Source organism: Malus sylvestris, chromosome 6 (genome assembly GCF_916048215.2).
Source record: "Malus sylvestris chromosome 6, drMalSylv7.2, whole genome shotgun sequence".
Taxonomy (NCBI): Eukaryota; Viridiplantae; Streptophyta; class Magnoliopsida; order Rosales; family Rosaceae; genus Malus; species Malus sylvestris.
This window is the reverse complement of record NC_062265.1, coordinates 1213122-1229131: the sequence shown is the minus strand read 5'-3', so window position 1 is coordinate 1229131 and position 16010 is coordinate 1213122. Positions and strand designations below refer to the sequence as shown.

Genomic DNA, 16010 nt, shown 5'->3' with positions numbered 1-16010 from the left:
ACATCTGCCTGAGGAACATATAAGGCAAGTGAGAAGGATACAAGGAAGCATGTGGAGACAAGCGCACCGAAACATGTGCCAATTCATTTATTACTTCGTCAACAGCAAAAGTATCCCATATCATCAAGGTCGAACGCACTCTAGATTTGATGGACTTGTTTTGACCCTCAAATTCTTGAGTCAGCCTTATACTCTGGAGGAAACCAGAAAACCCTCCAGCCCAGTTCAAGAATAAGCATGTGGAAAGTTACTTCTTCAAAAGCAAAATTATCTCATATCATCTCTTCTCCATTTGCTTCTCCTTATCCTTGTTGCTGTTTACGACACAATGAGAAGGAGAACAATCAACCGGAAGCCAAAGTCGAACCTCTAATCCAGGTGGCTTGCTTGGAAGTCTGATTGATTACCTTGTCTGTTACCTCTTTCGGCAAATCTCCTATCTCGGCGACTTGGGGACTCCTGCTATAGGGTTTTGTATCGCACTTGACCAAGCCCAAAACTACAAGTAAGTTTCAAGTGAAATTGATACATTACCTTATGCATCTTCATCAGTTAAAGATACCACCCTTGGATGGAGGAAAAATACTTCCAGAGAAGATGCCATAGCTACGTATGAGACAGATAAGGCAAGTGAAAATGATACCACACTTCGGTACTTAGAAGTTTCGTGATTACTCAATGACTTGGATCTTGCAAGTCCCCAACCAAGGAGCTTCCCTCACTCGGGAACTTAGGGGAGCACTGTTTGTACCATACTTGACCAATCCCGAAACTACTGAGCACCGGTCAACGTTATACCGTCAAGGACCCAGAAGAGTTTCCCTCCAACCAGGAGGCCAATCACAGCGCGACACGTGTCGATATCAGAAGCCAATCATAGCGCGACACGTGTCAACATCATAAGCCAATCACAACACGACACGTGTCAATGTCAGAATGAAACTAGAAACTCTCTTCTATAAATAGAGATCATTCTCTCACAATATTTCCAAATGTCATTTGTACTAAATCATTCACTAGTACTCACTAAAGGAGAGCTTGAACCTATGTACTTGTGTAAACCCTTCACAATTAATGAGAATTCCTCTACTCCGTGGACGTAGCCAATTTGGGTGAACCACGTACATCTTGTGTTTGCTTCCCTGTCCCTATCCATTTACTTACTTATCCACACTAGTGACCGGAGCAATCTAGCGAAGGTCACAAACTTAACACTTTCTGTTGTACCAAAGTCCTCACTGATTTTGTGCATCAACATTCTCTATCGTTTGTCTTTTGGGGTTTCAAGGGTTTTATGTTCTTTATTGTTTGTTTTCTGGGGTTTCGAAGGGTTTTATTGCTTTTCTTTTGGTTTTCTTGAGCAAGCCTTTATAATATGTTCTTAGATCTTGTATTAAGCAATCTTTTCATTCAAAAATAAATTCAGAAAAATGAGAATTTCTCTCACAACCTCAGGATATTGCAGCAGCAATTAATCTTTTAACCCATGAATTACTAATTCTCTAATCATTTTTCTTAATTAAATGACGCTTCCTTTTTTTTAACTCTCCCGCATCTAAATTAACACCAACTTCGTCCTCCATCACTAAAAGCACCATACTAGATGTTTCCTTGAAAATTGATTCAGTGACGTAGCAAAAGATTTAAGTTTTTACGCTAAACGTATTCATATGTTCTTTTGGTTCGCATAAACTGCTCTTAGCTATTCCAAAAATAGTGCCAAACATTTCCTACTCAAAAATCAAAATCAATTGACAATGGTTGGGGTGTCTCATAACTTTACATATGGTGGTAAATATTTGACATTCCTAATGTGGAATTTGGTCTAAAAAAAAGTTTGCAATATTTATGCACATATAGGCCATAAAACACCAAAGAAGAAAAGCTAATTTCTGTAGCAATCATCCACTCATTGTCTCCCCAACCATGAGTAGGGGTCAGCACCCAACTTAAAGTCCTCTAACTTGATCATTGTGGACATGGTTATAATTATCTTGTGAAATGAACCTTGCTTTTTAAATAAACCAAGGAAACAAAAGCAAGACTACAATTTTATTCATTTATTTAAAATTTTATTGGTGCTTTCTATAAATAATATACATATGTAACGTGAGCTCGAAAATTCATGTTCTCTGAGAACATGGTGAATTCTTAATTGAAAATGTACAATTTCTAATATACAAGAGACGAGGACGATGTTGCAGATTTAAGAACCAAAGCCATGATCTAACATTTAATTCATGTCCTGATAAGAAAACTAAAAAATAAAAAACACTTAATTCATGTCAACGCGTGTCGACGTGTCTAAAATGTGTCTAAAATGTGTACGTTTGTACGTATATATTTGTATTTATATCAAAAGTCATAGTTCTTATCTATGGGGCCCAAATCAAAACCAGAGGACTCCCAGTTTGTAGAAAACCACCTTGATTCCTTGAAAGGAAAGTCCCCCAGTTTTGTTGCAATTTGCAGCAAGGACTTAATAAAATGTTCGGATTCAGATAAGTACAATTACTTTTTGAGAAATGGATGGCAGGGATAGGGGGGTCATCGGTCATCCACTATATAGTATGATAATCCCCCCTTGCTCAAAACTAGTCATTTTATTCCTGGTTTCTATTGATCATGCATTGCTTGATTCAACGTTAATTATTTGTTATGCTCCCTCTCCTTGTTTGATGCAAACTTCTTTATTTTCGAAAAAGACAGAAGGGGATGGGATGGGATCGGACTGGAGACAAAAACAATTCCAACTTGCCCTACTACCCCATACATGTATTATATTTTGTTTGGCATATTTCAACCTTTAGGGTTGGATCCCACGCCTAATTATTAAAACCACCTTTTGTGATGATGTTATCAAGTTCAAAGCTAGCTAATTAGCTAATTAAGAAAGGACGAAAAATAAATTAGATGCGTATAGATACAAACACACACATGTATATTGTGGATATGCAAATTTTAATCCAAGTTGATTGACTGAAAAACCTACAAAAGAAATGTCGTCAAGTTTAAGTTTAGCAACGGTCTAACAACGATATGATATTAGTCAAAAACTCATAATGGCTAAGTCAAAAAAGTATTTTTGAAAAACTGAAAAATTTGTAGAGTTTTGAATTACTTGATTCACTGAATGATTTGATTGATTTGACCATTTTATATGGGCGATGGCCTAATATTGAGGTCGACCATGCAATCAAAAGAATTTGTTACCCAACCAACCAGTCTTCTATCTATAGTTCAAAGTTTATGTTTTAAAAATCGTTAAGCGGTAGCGGACGACAAAATGAAGCCTAATGCCTAGAGGGCCTAGACGTTTTGTTTATATTTCTTTGTACATATATTCCACCATCCTCCACTCCTCTAATATTCCTTATTACCTCCTCGATATACATCCCTTAATTAATACAATCATAGATGACGCAATTTTTTTTTTTTTTAAACAAGGGCTCACTTTTATTATTCACACAACCCTCAAAATCGATTTTGCGGCGGATAAGGGAATGGTTTCTCTGAGGGCTTCGTGCGCCATGCCCGTCCGAACGGATCGGTGATGGTAACAAGACCCCCAGGAGCGATGGTAATGGTCCATGGTTCCGTAAATTCCACTCGATCCTTCCCAAGATGATCAATAATGAGGATTTCGACCCCGAATAGATACACATCTACGCCCAGCCTCGGGAAAGCCCTTCTTAGGCCTTATTCAACGCTTGAATGCGCAAGGCCGAAACTCAAGGCGGGGCAGATAACCTTCTAACTGAGGCCAGGAGATATTCTATTTTTCAGATTTCGATCTTGCTCCCAATCATGCCTTCCAAAGATCTTGCAATTTCCGAAGAAACTGAAGTTACATCTTTTATATTTCCATTCAAGAGTTTTTATGTGTTTCCATGGTACTTCGAGATCCCGAAAAATGGACAACTTCCTTTTCTTAGAAACACATACAAGAGTCATCACTACAAAACGGATAATAATAACCCCACCATTAACTACTTCATTTATGAATTTCATACACAACCCTCAAAATCGAGAAAATTTTCAAAGTGTCCAATATTCAAGCAAGTACCCACGTGTTATAAAATAAATAAAATAACACAGAAAAATATATTATTTTCTCTATTTGTATTACACCATATAGAGGACATGAATATCCGATACTTAAAAAAAAATATTTCCTAAAATAAATCTCAGAACGGGGACTAAAACATAGAAACAAAATATGAAAAAGAAAAATGCTAGGAAACAAATGGACGTTGGAACAGCTGGAAACTCCGCAAAGCCGAATTCTTCAGTCATTCAGTCTAAATAAATTTTTACATATTATATGATATATCAGAGGGGAGTTGGGGGAGAACGAAAGGTGTAGTTGCATAGGATCCCAAATTTGGAGGGGCCCTTAAAGTTTTGTGCCATTTAATATTATGTAATGTTTTGTATTTAAAAAAATTATATTTGTTAGCATTGTAAAATCTCATTTTGTACTCCTTATAAACGTAATTTTTTTCCTTTCTAAATATAAAAATTTGAAGTATAATGAGATATTTTGAGTGTCAATAATAACACCTTGAAGAAAATATTTTTAAATTTTTTTATATAATAATGTTATATTCCAGTTAAACTTTAAAGTTAGAGATTCGAAGTTTTTTTTTCTTGTTTGGTTGTTTAATGTTGAACTTCTTTTGATTATTTAGTGAAGATTATGCTTGTAGCTCTTTTTACTTATTATTAATAACATTTATAAACTTGCAATCAGTAAATGCTAAGGTTTGTTGGTTTAAATGATTGTTTTCTAGTATCATTACACTGTCCTACTTTTCTTTAAAAACTATCTTAAAAAAGGAGTCATTCTATAAATTTCGCACATGCTCTTAAAATTTCAAAGACGACCCTCTGATATATTATAGACTCACATAATCGCTTTCGTCACACGTCATTCTCTGCTGTACAAATAAGGTGTTGCTGGCTGTTTTTTTGTCACAACTCAATTAAACTAAAGTATTTAATGCTTATTAACATAAAAAAAACGTAGGATTAAGAGAATGGTAAACAGAGTAAAACGGCATCGACTGTCAACTCTAATAGTTTATTGTTTTATAATTTAATCAAACTACTTAATTTATTTATCGAATATCAAACATGATGCACTGCATGCCACTGTAGACACGTGGTTTCATTTCATTCGAAGTACACATGCACGTACGTAATATGTGCATGCGCTTAGCATCAATAAACTAAACATTTTTTGTTTGACCCAATAAATAAAAACTACTAATTTTTGCATAAAAAAGCTAATGACTCTTAATCACCTTATGTTTTTAACACATATTTTATAATGTTAACACATAAATTTACATTAATTAAACTGTAAATTAACAGAGAAAGTTCCACTTTAAAATCACATTGGCAGTTCTCTTTTGCAAAACCAAAAACCATGGTGGATCACAGTACAGATGGCATGAATTCAAGGAAGCTTGCCTCCATGCTTTGAGGTAATTAAATCGATTATTCGACGACCGTAGCCTATATAAGTCAAAATTCCATCAGACAAAGCCAGTTGTAAAGTTTAGAGTTTTGATCGATATAGTCTAATTAACAATGATATTCCCTTATTATCTTTGCTATAATTTATTATCTCAGACATTTTATATGTATATGAACATCGAGGAGTAATTTGCTTGACAATTATTGATCAAGGGCATAACCGATTTAAAATTCCAAAGTGATTCAACGACAGTTTCATTTGGTCAATGATTAACTGTATATGGCCAGGCTAGGATAGAGCCAATGGTAAATTCAAGATTTGAATTTTGGGGGTCTAAGTGAAAAAGTTTTAACTTTTTTTTAATGGAAGTCGGTTTTTTTAGTAAGGCATTTCGTCAATCACTTGGTAGGCTTCTTGTTTGCTGAGTTGTCGACATCTGCTAAAGAAACTTGTTGAGTGCTGGCGAAAGCTCGTGTCGAGTGATGTCGATGCTACTTGCCTGCCGAGATATGTTAAGCATGCATCACACAAAACACTTGGTAACTATGAAGTTGAATGTCTTGTGATTTCATTATACAATGAGCCGGTACAAGAATTTAGGTATAATACAAAGATCAATCTGGATCCTACAAGTCGGCATTTATTCCTACAATCAAGGAAGCAAACATCTATGTAAATAGTCAGAGAATCGATCACGTATCATCCCTTTTTCTCAATACTACGCCTCAAGTTGAAATGTATGTTGATGTTTTCCAACTTGACAAATAAAATTGTGAAAGTCCAAGTGGCTTTGTGACATGTTTGTTGGTTGTTGGGATGTTGATATGTGGGCCGTTTTGATCATCCCGCTTTGAACTTTTTTACGTACAACCACCAATTTCTTTATGCTTAGTTCATTTGTGACAAATGGGATTCGAAGCAAATGTGAAGTGCAGACTGGCTGTCACAATATAACTTTACAGGGTATAAATGTAGAATGCCCAAGTCATTGAAGATGGATTTCAACCAAATAATTTCACAACATGTGGATGTCATGGAGTGATATCCGCATCTGCGCTTGAACATGATATGGTAACTTGTTTTCCGAAGGAATACGCAATACCAGGTATCTGAGCGTCGAGAATCACGGCATTGAACCCAATCTGCATCACACAAAAATTAATAAATGATTTCTCAAGGAGTACGCAATACCTAGTAACTCAGCGTCCAGTGTCATGGAGTCAATCCCAATCAGCATAACATAAAGCATTCAAATGGATTGAACTCTTTGCAGAGAAAAACAAACCTTGCCCAGGTGTGTTGTAATATAGTGCAACACCCGATGTGCTACCTTAAACTGTGATGTTCGTGGCTTGTCCATGAAGCGACTTAGTATGTGTACCGAATATACTAAGTCAGGTCGTGTGATATTAAGTAGATTAGTCGACCAACAAGTCTTTTGATACAATGAAGGATAGGGAAGACATTATCCGTCATCTTTATTGAGAGACACTGTTCTAAAAAAGGTCTAGGTGGTGCCTAAGCGTTGGATGGGGAAGTTACGATGCAATTTAGGCACTATGCCCCAACCTGACGCCTGACTAATGCTTAACATCTTTTAGAATCTTGTTGAGGGACATATTTTCTTCTTTGGGGCTTGGCGTTGGCTTGGCAGCAAGAGGGATCTCAAGTGCATAATTTCGCTGTACAATTGCGATCCCTTTGCTTGATCGTGCTGCCTCAATACTCTAGAAATATTTCAGTTGTCCGATGTCACGCCACAGACCTAAGGTCAGTGGAAAAATAACCATGCACAAGGTGTGTGAATAAAAATAAAAGGTTAATGCTAGGGAGAGCAAATTTTTAAATCAAATTTGCAAACAAAATAATGTATAACCAATAAGAAATAAGCACGTTAATCAACACTTAAGTAATAATCCAATAATCAAACACCACATCGTTTATTTTAAAATTTTAGTTTTCCTAGCTTACCCAAAATAAAATAAAAAACGAAAATAAGCGAAATACAGGGTTAAAAAGTATATTCCTCTTATAAAAAGAATCAAGAATTCTTTACAATGCCAAAATAAATAAATATAAATTCTAGCCTTATATCTTGTCCATTCTCATCTCATTTACCCTTTTAATTGTTCAATTTGTAAACTTGTATAAACAATGGAGGGACGAGATTCAACAAGTCAGGACATAACCTTACCACAGTAAAATGACAAAACTAGATTAAATCATGGCATCTTAGCAATTAGGTATCAAATCATGTGTGTCCCATTCCATACTTATACTACTTGATCTCGAGTGACTAATTATACGTCCCATTCCGTACTTAACAAGCCATCAATAAAAACGCATGACATCTGTTTGTACCATACTTGACCAATCCCAAAACTACTGAGTACCGGTCAACGTTATACCGTCAAAGACCCAGAAGAGTTTCCCTCCAACCAGGATGCCAATTACAGCGCGACACATGTCAACATCAGAAGCCAATCATAGCGCAACACGTGAATCCACAAGAAATGTAAATAACACAAGGTGTATCGTGGTTCACCCTAAGGTTTGGGCTACGTCCACACTGATTGTATTGTATTTCTCTGAGAAGTGAGGGAGAGAGTGTGAGAGCTTTGCTTTAGATAGGAGAGGCTTAGGGTTTGTGAGGGTAAGGAGGCCCTTTTATAGAATAAGGGCTCATCCACTAATTACATATTTGCCCCTTCCTTTATTACATAATTACATTTAAGTCATACGAGTATTTATACGATGTCTAAATACAAGACCCTAAATATGGTATAAACAGTAGTCCTCCAAGTCTTAAGCCAAGAGAGTCTTTTGGCTGGAGACTTGAAATTCAGTCCATGTGTGGGCCGAAGTAACTAGATGCTGCCTTGAACTGATACTCGATATGAGGCAGTGCTCAATCTGAAATGACGCTCAACTAGAAGTAGCACACGCTGCGAAGCTGCTCGACTCGTGACTTATGTTGCCTTGGTTGGCTCGGCTTGCGGCGTTTGAAGGTGAGGGCGTCGCTTTTATAGAATAAGGGCTCGTTCCTCAATACATGAATGATGGGCTAGAGTTGATGCTCTCTAATGATGGTGAGGGAGTCCCTTTTATAGAATAAGGGCTCGTTCCTCAATACATAAATAATGGGCTAGAGTTTATACTTGTGGCGAGGTAGTTGCTCAGTAGGCGGCGATACTCTCTAATGGTGGTGAGGGAGCCCCTTTTATAGAATAAAGGCTCGCTCCTCAATACATAAGTGATGGGTTAAGAGTGATGCTCACGGCGAGACGGTTGCTCAGCTGGCGGCGTTACTCTCTAATGATGGTGAGGGAGTTCCTTTTATAAAATAAGGGCTCGCTCCTCAGTACATAAACAATGTGTGCTCTCTAATGAAAGTGAGGAAGTCCCTTTTATAGAATAAGGGTCCACTCCTCAATACATAAGTAATGGGCTAAGTCCCCTAAGTATTTTTCGTGAGGCCCAGTTGAGGCCCAATATATGGTACATAATGTAGTCCCCCAAGTCTTCGGTCAATAGAGTCTGTTGGCTGGAGACTTCAAATTGAATCCATGTATGGGCCGAAGTGGCGGTTGTTCGGAGGCGGTATTTATATACCCTACACTGAAACTTTGTAGGTGAAGTTTTGCAAGTGAAGCTTTGAAGCTAGGACTCAGTAAATGACGCTTTTGAAGCTAGAGCTCTGTAAATGAAGCTTTTGAAGCTAATTGACATGAGTGATGCTCATGAATGTTTATGTTGATTGACATGGGTGATGCTCATGGATGTTGTCATGAGTAATGCTCATGAATGTTAACATGAGTGATGCTCATGAATGTTGACATGAATAATGGTCATGAATGTTTATGTATGATTGTCATGAGTGATGCTCATGAATGTTTATGTATGAATGACATGAGTAATGCTCATGTATAATTTGGAGTACTGGGCGTACTTCTGATCACATGGTTGGTGGCATGAATGAGAGTACGAGTTGTACATTTCATCACCTGGTTGGTGGTATGAATGGCTAGTTGCCAAATGATATTAGAGTACGGCTTGTACATTTCATCACCTGGTTGGTGGTAATAGCGGCAGGTTGCCAAATAATTTTGGAGTACTGGGTATACTTTTGATCACCTGGTTGGTGGTAATAGCAGCGGGTTGCCAAATAATTGTGAAGTAATGGGCGTACTTTTGATAACCTGGTTGGTGCTATTTCGGGCTTATGGGCCTTCGCCCTCCACAACATGCCAGCCCATTTGTTTTGGGCTTTGCTGTTTTTTTTTTTTTTTTTAGTTACCCTCTGATGGGGTTTATACATATTACCCTCTAATGGGATTTATATATGTTACCCTCTGATGAGGTTTATACATATTACCCTCTGATGGGGTTTATACATATTACCTTCTGATGAGGTTTATACAGATGTCTCCGAAAGATAAAAATAAATTACATCATTCTGGTGGGGTGTTTATTCTTTGCTTTTGCTTTTTCTTTCGCTTTCGTTTTCTTTTTTCTTTTCTGCTTTTGTTTCTCATGTGTTCCCCCCCTGATTCTCATGTAAAACGTAACAGCTGCCTGGATAGCCTTGACACTACCTAGTTGTTTTTCTTGCTTTTCTCTAAAGTGACAGTTTGCACCTCCCTCTTTTGTTTTGGACAGCCTGGTCGTGCCCATCACTCCTTATTTTTTGTTCTTTTCCTTTTGCTTCTACTTTGCAGAGTGCAGATGGCACTCAAGTTCTCTGTTTCCCTTTCTGCTTTTGCAGACAAACAGTGGATAATGTTGGCGCCACTGAAGATGCAGTGTAGCAAATATCAGCTAGACCAAGAACACAAGATTTACCAGTCTGAAATGCAACACCATCAACATCCTTTCCTCTCTTTATTACTGCTCTACTCCAGTTATACATATTTATAACAATTTTCCCTGCAGATGAGGGAAGTTGTAGATGATGCGATCAAACCTGAGTGGGCCCACCGAGTCGGAGAGCTGGCTCCTCCAGTCTTTGGTTTCGAATTGAATTCACCGGCCATTGAAAAAAAACTCAACCCAACACATACTAATCCAGACTATGCAGAACTCAGCGTAACCAGAGGAACAGCTCATGTCGTAACTCAGCGTCCGTAACGCTCGTCTTTTCAATCTCATATACTCATTCCGCTGAGATACCCGACAAGGATCCGATCCGCCCCAAACTCAGCGTCCCTGAAATGTTTCTGTCGTAATGTTATGCGCTCTCGAACTTGCAGGCATGATCCAGGTGGGCTGTAGACCTGCCGGAGTTGTCTACCTTGAAAACCTATGGGCCCGCAGCATGTCGTACACCGTTGTCAGCTTCGGATTTGAGCATGTGATCAACGGGAGCAGTAAGAAGAGGAAACAGCAGGTGAAGTGCTGCGACGGGGACGAACTTGAGAATCTGGGATTCAAGGGAAAGGGACTCGGCCTCGGAGAGAATGAAATCCGCTGCTTCACTGTACTGGGGATTTAAGTGGGCCGTGTTGATTCGGAGATATCGTTTGGAACCGCGAGATTATCGGATCGTCGTCGGATTGTATGACCGTTGATTTTGATGAGAGCAACAGCAGAGAGATTGTGCAGAGATAGAGACGAAGCTCCATTTATTTATTTATTTATTTGCTTTTCTGAGAAGTGGAAAATGTGTGGGTTGTGGGGACAGGCGTAAGTTCAAAGGCAGAAAGAAAGAGAGAGAGAGAGAGAAGAAACTGTGGTTGAGTTTTGAAGTTTTCCTTTCTGCATTTTTGAGATATGGGTTTTGCAGTGACCTTGGTTTCTGGGTTTGTGTGATCTTGCAGATTTACAGTGGAGGTGAAAAAATGAAAGAGAACCGACATAACTTTTTGTGTCGATTCCCACAGACAGCGCCAAATGTTGATGCACAAAACCGGAGGTCTTGGAACAACGTAAATCCGACCGTGAATCTGCAAGAAATGTAAATAACACAAGGTGTATCGTGGTTCACCCCAAGGTTTGGGCTACGTCCACACTGATTGTATTGTATTTCTCTGAGAAGTGAGGGAGATAGTGTGAGAGCTTTGCTCTAGATAGGAGATGCTTAGGGTTTGTGAGGGTGAGGAGGCCCTTTTATAGAATAAGGGCTCCTCCCCTAATTACATATTTACCCCTTCCTTTATTACATAATTATATTTAAGTCCCCCGAGTATTTAACAATGAAAGGACGAGATTCAACAAGTCAGAACATAACCTTACCACAGTAAAATGACAAAACTAGATTAAATCATGGCATCTTAGCAATTAGGTATCAAATAATGTGTGTCCCATTCCATACTTATACTACTTGATCTCGAGTGACTAATTATACGTCTCATTCCGTACTTAACAAGCCATCAATAAAAACGCATGACATCTGTTTGTACCATACTTGACCAATCCCGAAACTACTGAGCACCGGTCAACGTTATACCGTCAAAGACCCAGAAGAGTTTCCCTCCAACCAGGATGCTAATTACAGCGCGACACGTGTCGACATCAGAAGCCAATCATAGCGCGACACGTGTCCACATCAAAAGCCAATCACAACATGACACGTGTCAATGTCAGAATGAAACTAGAAACTCTCTTCTATAAATAGAGATCATTCTCTCACAATATTTCCTAATGTCATTTGTACTAAATCATTCACTTGTATTCACTAAAGGAGAGCTTGAACCTATGTACTTATGTAAACCCTTCACAATTAATGAGAACTCCTCTACTCCGTGGACGTAGCCAATCTAGGTGAACCACGTACATCTTGTGTTTGCTTTCCTGTCTATATCCATTTACATACTTATCCACGTTAGTGATCGAAGTAATCTAGCGAAGGTCACAAACTTAACACTTTCTGTTGTACCAAAGTCCTCACTGATTTTGTGCATCAAAATTTGGCGCCGTCTGTGGGAACGACACTTATTCCCACTCTCTTCAGCTTTGCCAAGCTGGTTTCCACCATTCGTACACTCTCTTTTGACCAGGCATCCCTTTCCAATATGGGGAGTGAAGGAAGCCATAGCACACAAAATGACACTTCTCTCGCACCTAATGCGAAGCAACGAAAGAATGAAGGAAAGATGGTTACTCTTCAAGCTAAAGTCGATGAGCTAGAAGCTCAGAACAACAAGATAGTAATGAAGAATGAGGTCCTCCAATAGCAGTATGAGAAGCTCTTTGAGACGCTCCATGAAACTAGGCGTACTCAAACACGCGAGCTCGTTGCCCTGTGGACATCAACCATCATCTGGGTGCCCCCCAACACGGAGGATCACCTCTTTTCGACATGGGTATCCCTGATGAAGAGCGAGCTAATCATCAAAACATTGATCAACATGAGACTTCTCTCAACCCAGATGCTTCGACCCGAAGTAGAAGAAGTGGAGGAAGACACCTCATTGCAGAAGGATTGGAAGGATAGAAAGCCATTTATCGTGACTACCGAGACTTCCTAAAGCAACGTCGAGATAATCCCCTTCACATATGCTCGAATATCGATGACCCAAGGGTTTTTGAAAGACTCAGTCCCCTCCCACGACCTAGGCCAGTTGCCAATCTAGGAAAGGAACATAAAGGTACGGGGGACTCTGAGGATTCTGACAAACTCGTCTTAGAAGTCAGTACGACGAGTTCAAGAAAAAACCACACGCCCATGCTCAAACTTTCCTACTTCCAAGAGGCAATGAAGACTTACGAAAGAAAATTCCAGTGGTACATAACTCTACTTATGACCCCCTTGTCATACAGCTCCTTGAGGAAGTAAACAAGTTGAAGGCTGAACGTCAGGCCGAGATACCTGACTGAAACCAACCCAGGCCTAGCCCTCTCACAAGAAGGATCCTCGACACCCTCTTCAAGCGAAAACAAAACAAAAGCTTGGTTTACAACTCTATACTGGAAGGGAGGACCCAATTGAACACCTTAACCTCTTTGAATCCACCATGGCATATCGGATGCACACCGACGAAGAGCGATGTCTTATCTTCCCCTGCACCCTCTCTGGCGGAGCTTTAAACTGGTATTGCCGTCTTCCACCTAAGACAGTAGACTCATTTGAGGAATTGAGGAAACTGTTTATCTCTCAACATATCTTCTAAACCGATCACTTGCATTCTACAGATGACTTGTACACTATTTGCCAAAAGCCGGACGAGTCATTACGAGAGTATGTTGGTCGCTTCAACCATGAGTATTCTTGCTGCGCTGAGGCAGATGACAAGACCGCCATCAAGGCCTTCACGGCAGGCCTGCATGATTATTTCTTCAAGTACATAATCAATGCCAACACTTGGAAAACTTACTCTGATGTGATGGCACAGGCTTACAACCACACCTCCGCCGAAGCAAGGACATACTAAGAGAACCCCCATATGGTTAACCACTATCAACAAATGGGAAGTGGAAGTCAAGTTCTACCAAGTGAGGAGATATTGGCCATTTAAACACCCATTGCATCATCTCCTGCCTCATTTAGCTACTCACTAAGTCACCAAACGTATCTGTCTCTTGGTAAGATGAAGGATTTTTACTCTCAGCAAGCCCATTACAACAAGAGGGATAAAAGTTCGTATCAAGACAACCAGGGGTGAACGTACCGTCGACTTTTATGACTATGGGGTCAAGCCTCACTCTTTCAAAGTGGATGACTAGGTACTGAAAGAAATGCTATTATAAGAAGGCATAAACATTACAAATGTTTTGACTCTCAACCGCTTGAGATCTTTTGTCACACAAGCCATTCGGCAAATATTTAAAGAAGAGGAAATTCAGACTTATTCTGAGTCTCTTGTGTTCCTAGCACTGGAACACTTGGTCTACGCTGACCTACCCTTATACTCCAACTCAAAGCTTCAACATGCGTACTTTGACACAAAGTATGTGATACTAAGTGTTACAACCAACATGGTTCACATATCAAAAATATGGATTCCTTCATGCATAGCAAAACATTCATAAGCATCACTCATATCAATCAACATAAACATTATACATTCCAACACATTCATACATAAACATCATACATTCCAACACATTCATACATAAACATCATACATTCCAACACATCCATACATAAACATCATACATTCCAACACATCCATACATAAGCCAATTATGCTTCGAAAGGTTCAACATACTTTGTGTCATCGACACTTGCTACAATGTGTCTCGACACCTTACCCTTATTCTCACCAATCAGGTGATGAAATATGAAGAAAGAACTCATATTCATGCCACCAACTAGGTGATGAAATGTACAACTCGTACTCTCCTTCATGTCACCAACCAGGTGATGAAATGTACAACCCGTACTTTAATATCATTTGGCAACTTGCCACTCATGCCACCAACCAGGTAATGAAATGTACAACCCGTACTCTCCTTCATGCCACCAACCAGGTGATGAAATGTGAAGAAAGAACTCATCTTCATGCCACCAACCAGGTGATGAAATGTACAACCCGTACTCTCCTTCATGTCACCAGCCAGGCGATGAAATGTACAACCCGTACTTTAATATCATTTGGCAACTTGTCATTCATGCCACCAACCAGGTGATGAAATGTACAACCCGTACTCTCCTTCATGCCACCAACCAGGTGATGAAATGTACAACCCGTACTCTAATATCATTTGGCAACTTGTCACTCATGCTACCAACCAGGTAAAGAAGAAACTCATCTTTATGCCACCAACCACGTGATGAAATGTACAACCCGTACTCTCCTTTATGCCATCAACCAGATGATGAAATGTACAACCCGTACTCTAATATCATTTGGCAACTTGCCACTCATGCCACCAACCAAGTGAAGAAGGAACTCATCTTCACGCCACCAACCAGGTGATGAAATGTACAACCCATACTCCCTTTCATGCCACCAACCAGGTGATGAAATGTACAACCCGTACTATAATATCATTTGGAAACTTGCCATTCATGCCACCAACCAAGGGAAGAAGGAACTCATCATCGTGACACCAACTAGATGATGAAATATGATGAAAGGTGATAAAGGAACTCACCTTCATACCACCAACCAAGTGATGAAAGCAACTCACCAATCATTCCACCTACCAGAAGACGAGTGGTACAACTTATACATGTGAAGTCCTAGCATTCACAAATAATCAAAAACCCTCAAGCTTGACAACTCAACTAGGGGAGCACTTATGCCCAACAAGAGTTATAGTCACCAACAAAGTCTTATTGCAAGCCAACAATAACTTCAGTGCATGGCATACGAATATCAAGCTATTCAGCCCTCTTGCATCTGCTTCAAACATTTCACCTCTGTAACAATGCAAACACTACAACTCGTAGAAAGCTTCACACACTCTTGATCAAGACAGTGTGAAGCAAAACTAATTTATGGTGCCAACAAGAGCTTCATCAATAGAAGGCAACCACAATTCTCAAAAGCTTCACACACTCTTGATCAAGACAGTTTGAAGCGAAACCAATTTATGGTGCCAACAAGAGCTTCATCAATGGAGGGCAACCACAATTCTCAAAAGC

General features: G+C 39.3%; 1 long non-coding RNA gene across 1 annotated transcript; it reads left to right on the top strand.

Annotated features, from left to right (window-relative positions):
• Nucleotides 1-14583: 14583 nt before the first annotated feature.
• Nucleotides 14584-15298, top strand: LOC126624985 (uncharacterized). Its single transcript, XR_007624281.1, has 3 exons — nt 14584-14690; nt 14891-15090; nt 15236-15298. It is a non-coding gene; the product is annotated as an uncharacterized LOC126624985 (long non-coding RNA).
• The last annotated feature ends 712 nt before the right edge of the window (nt 15299-16010 follow it).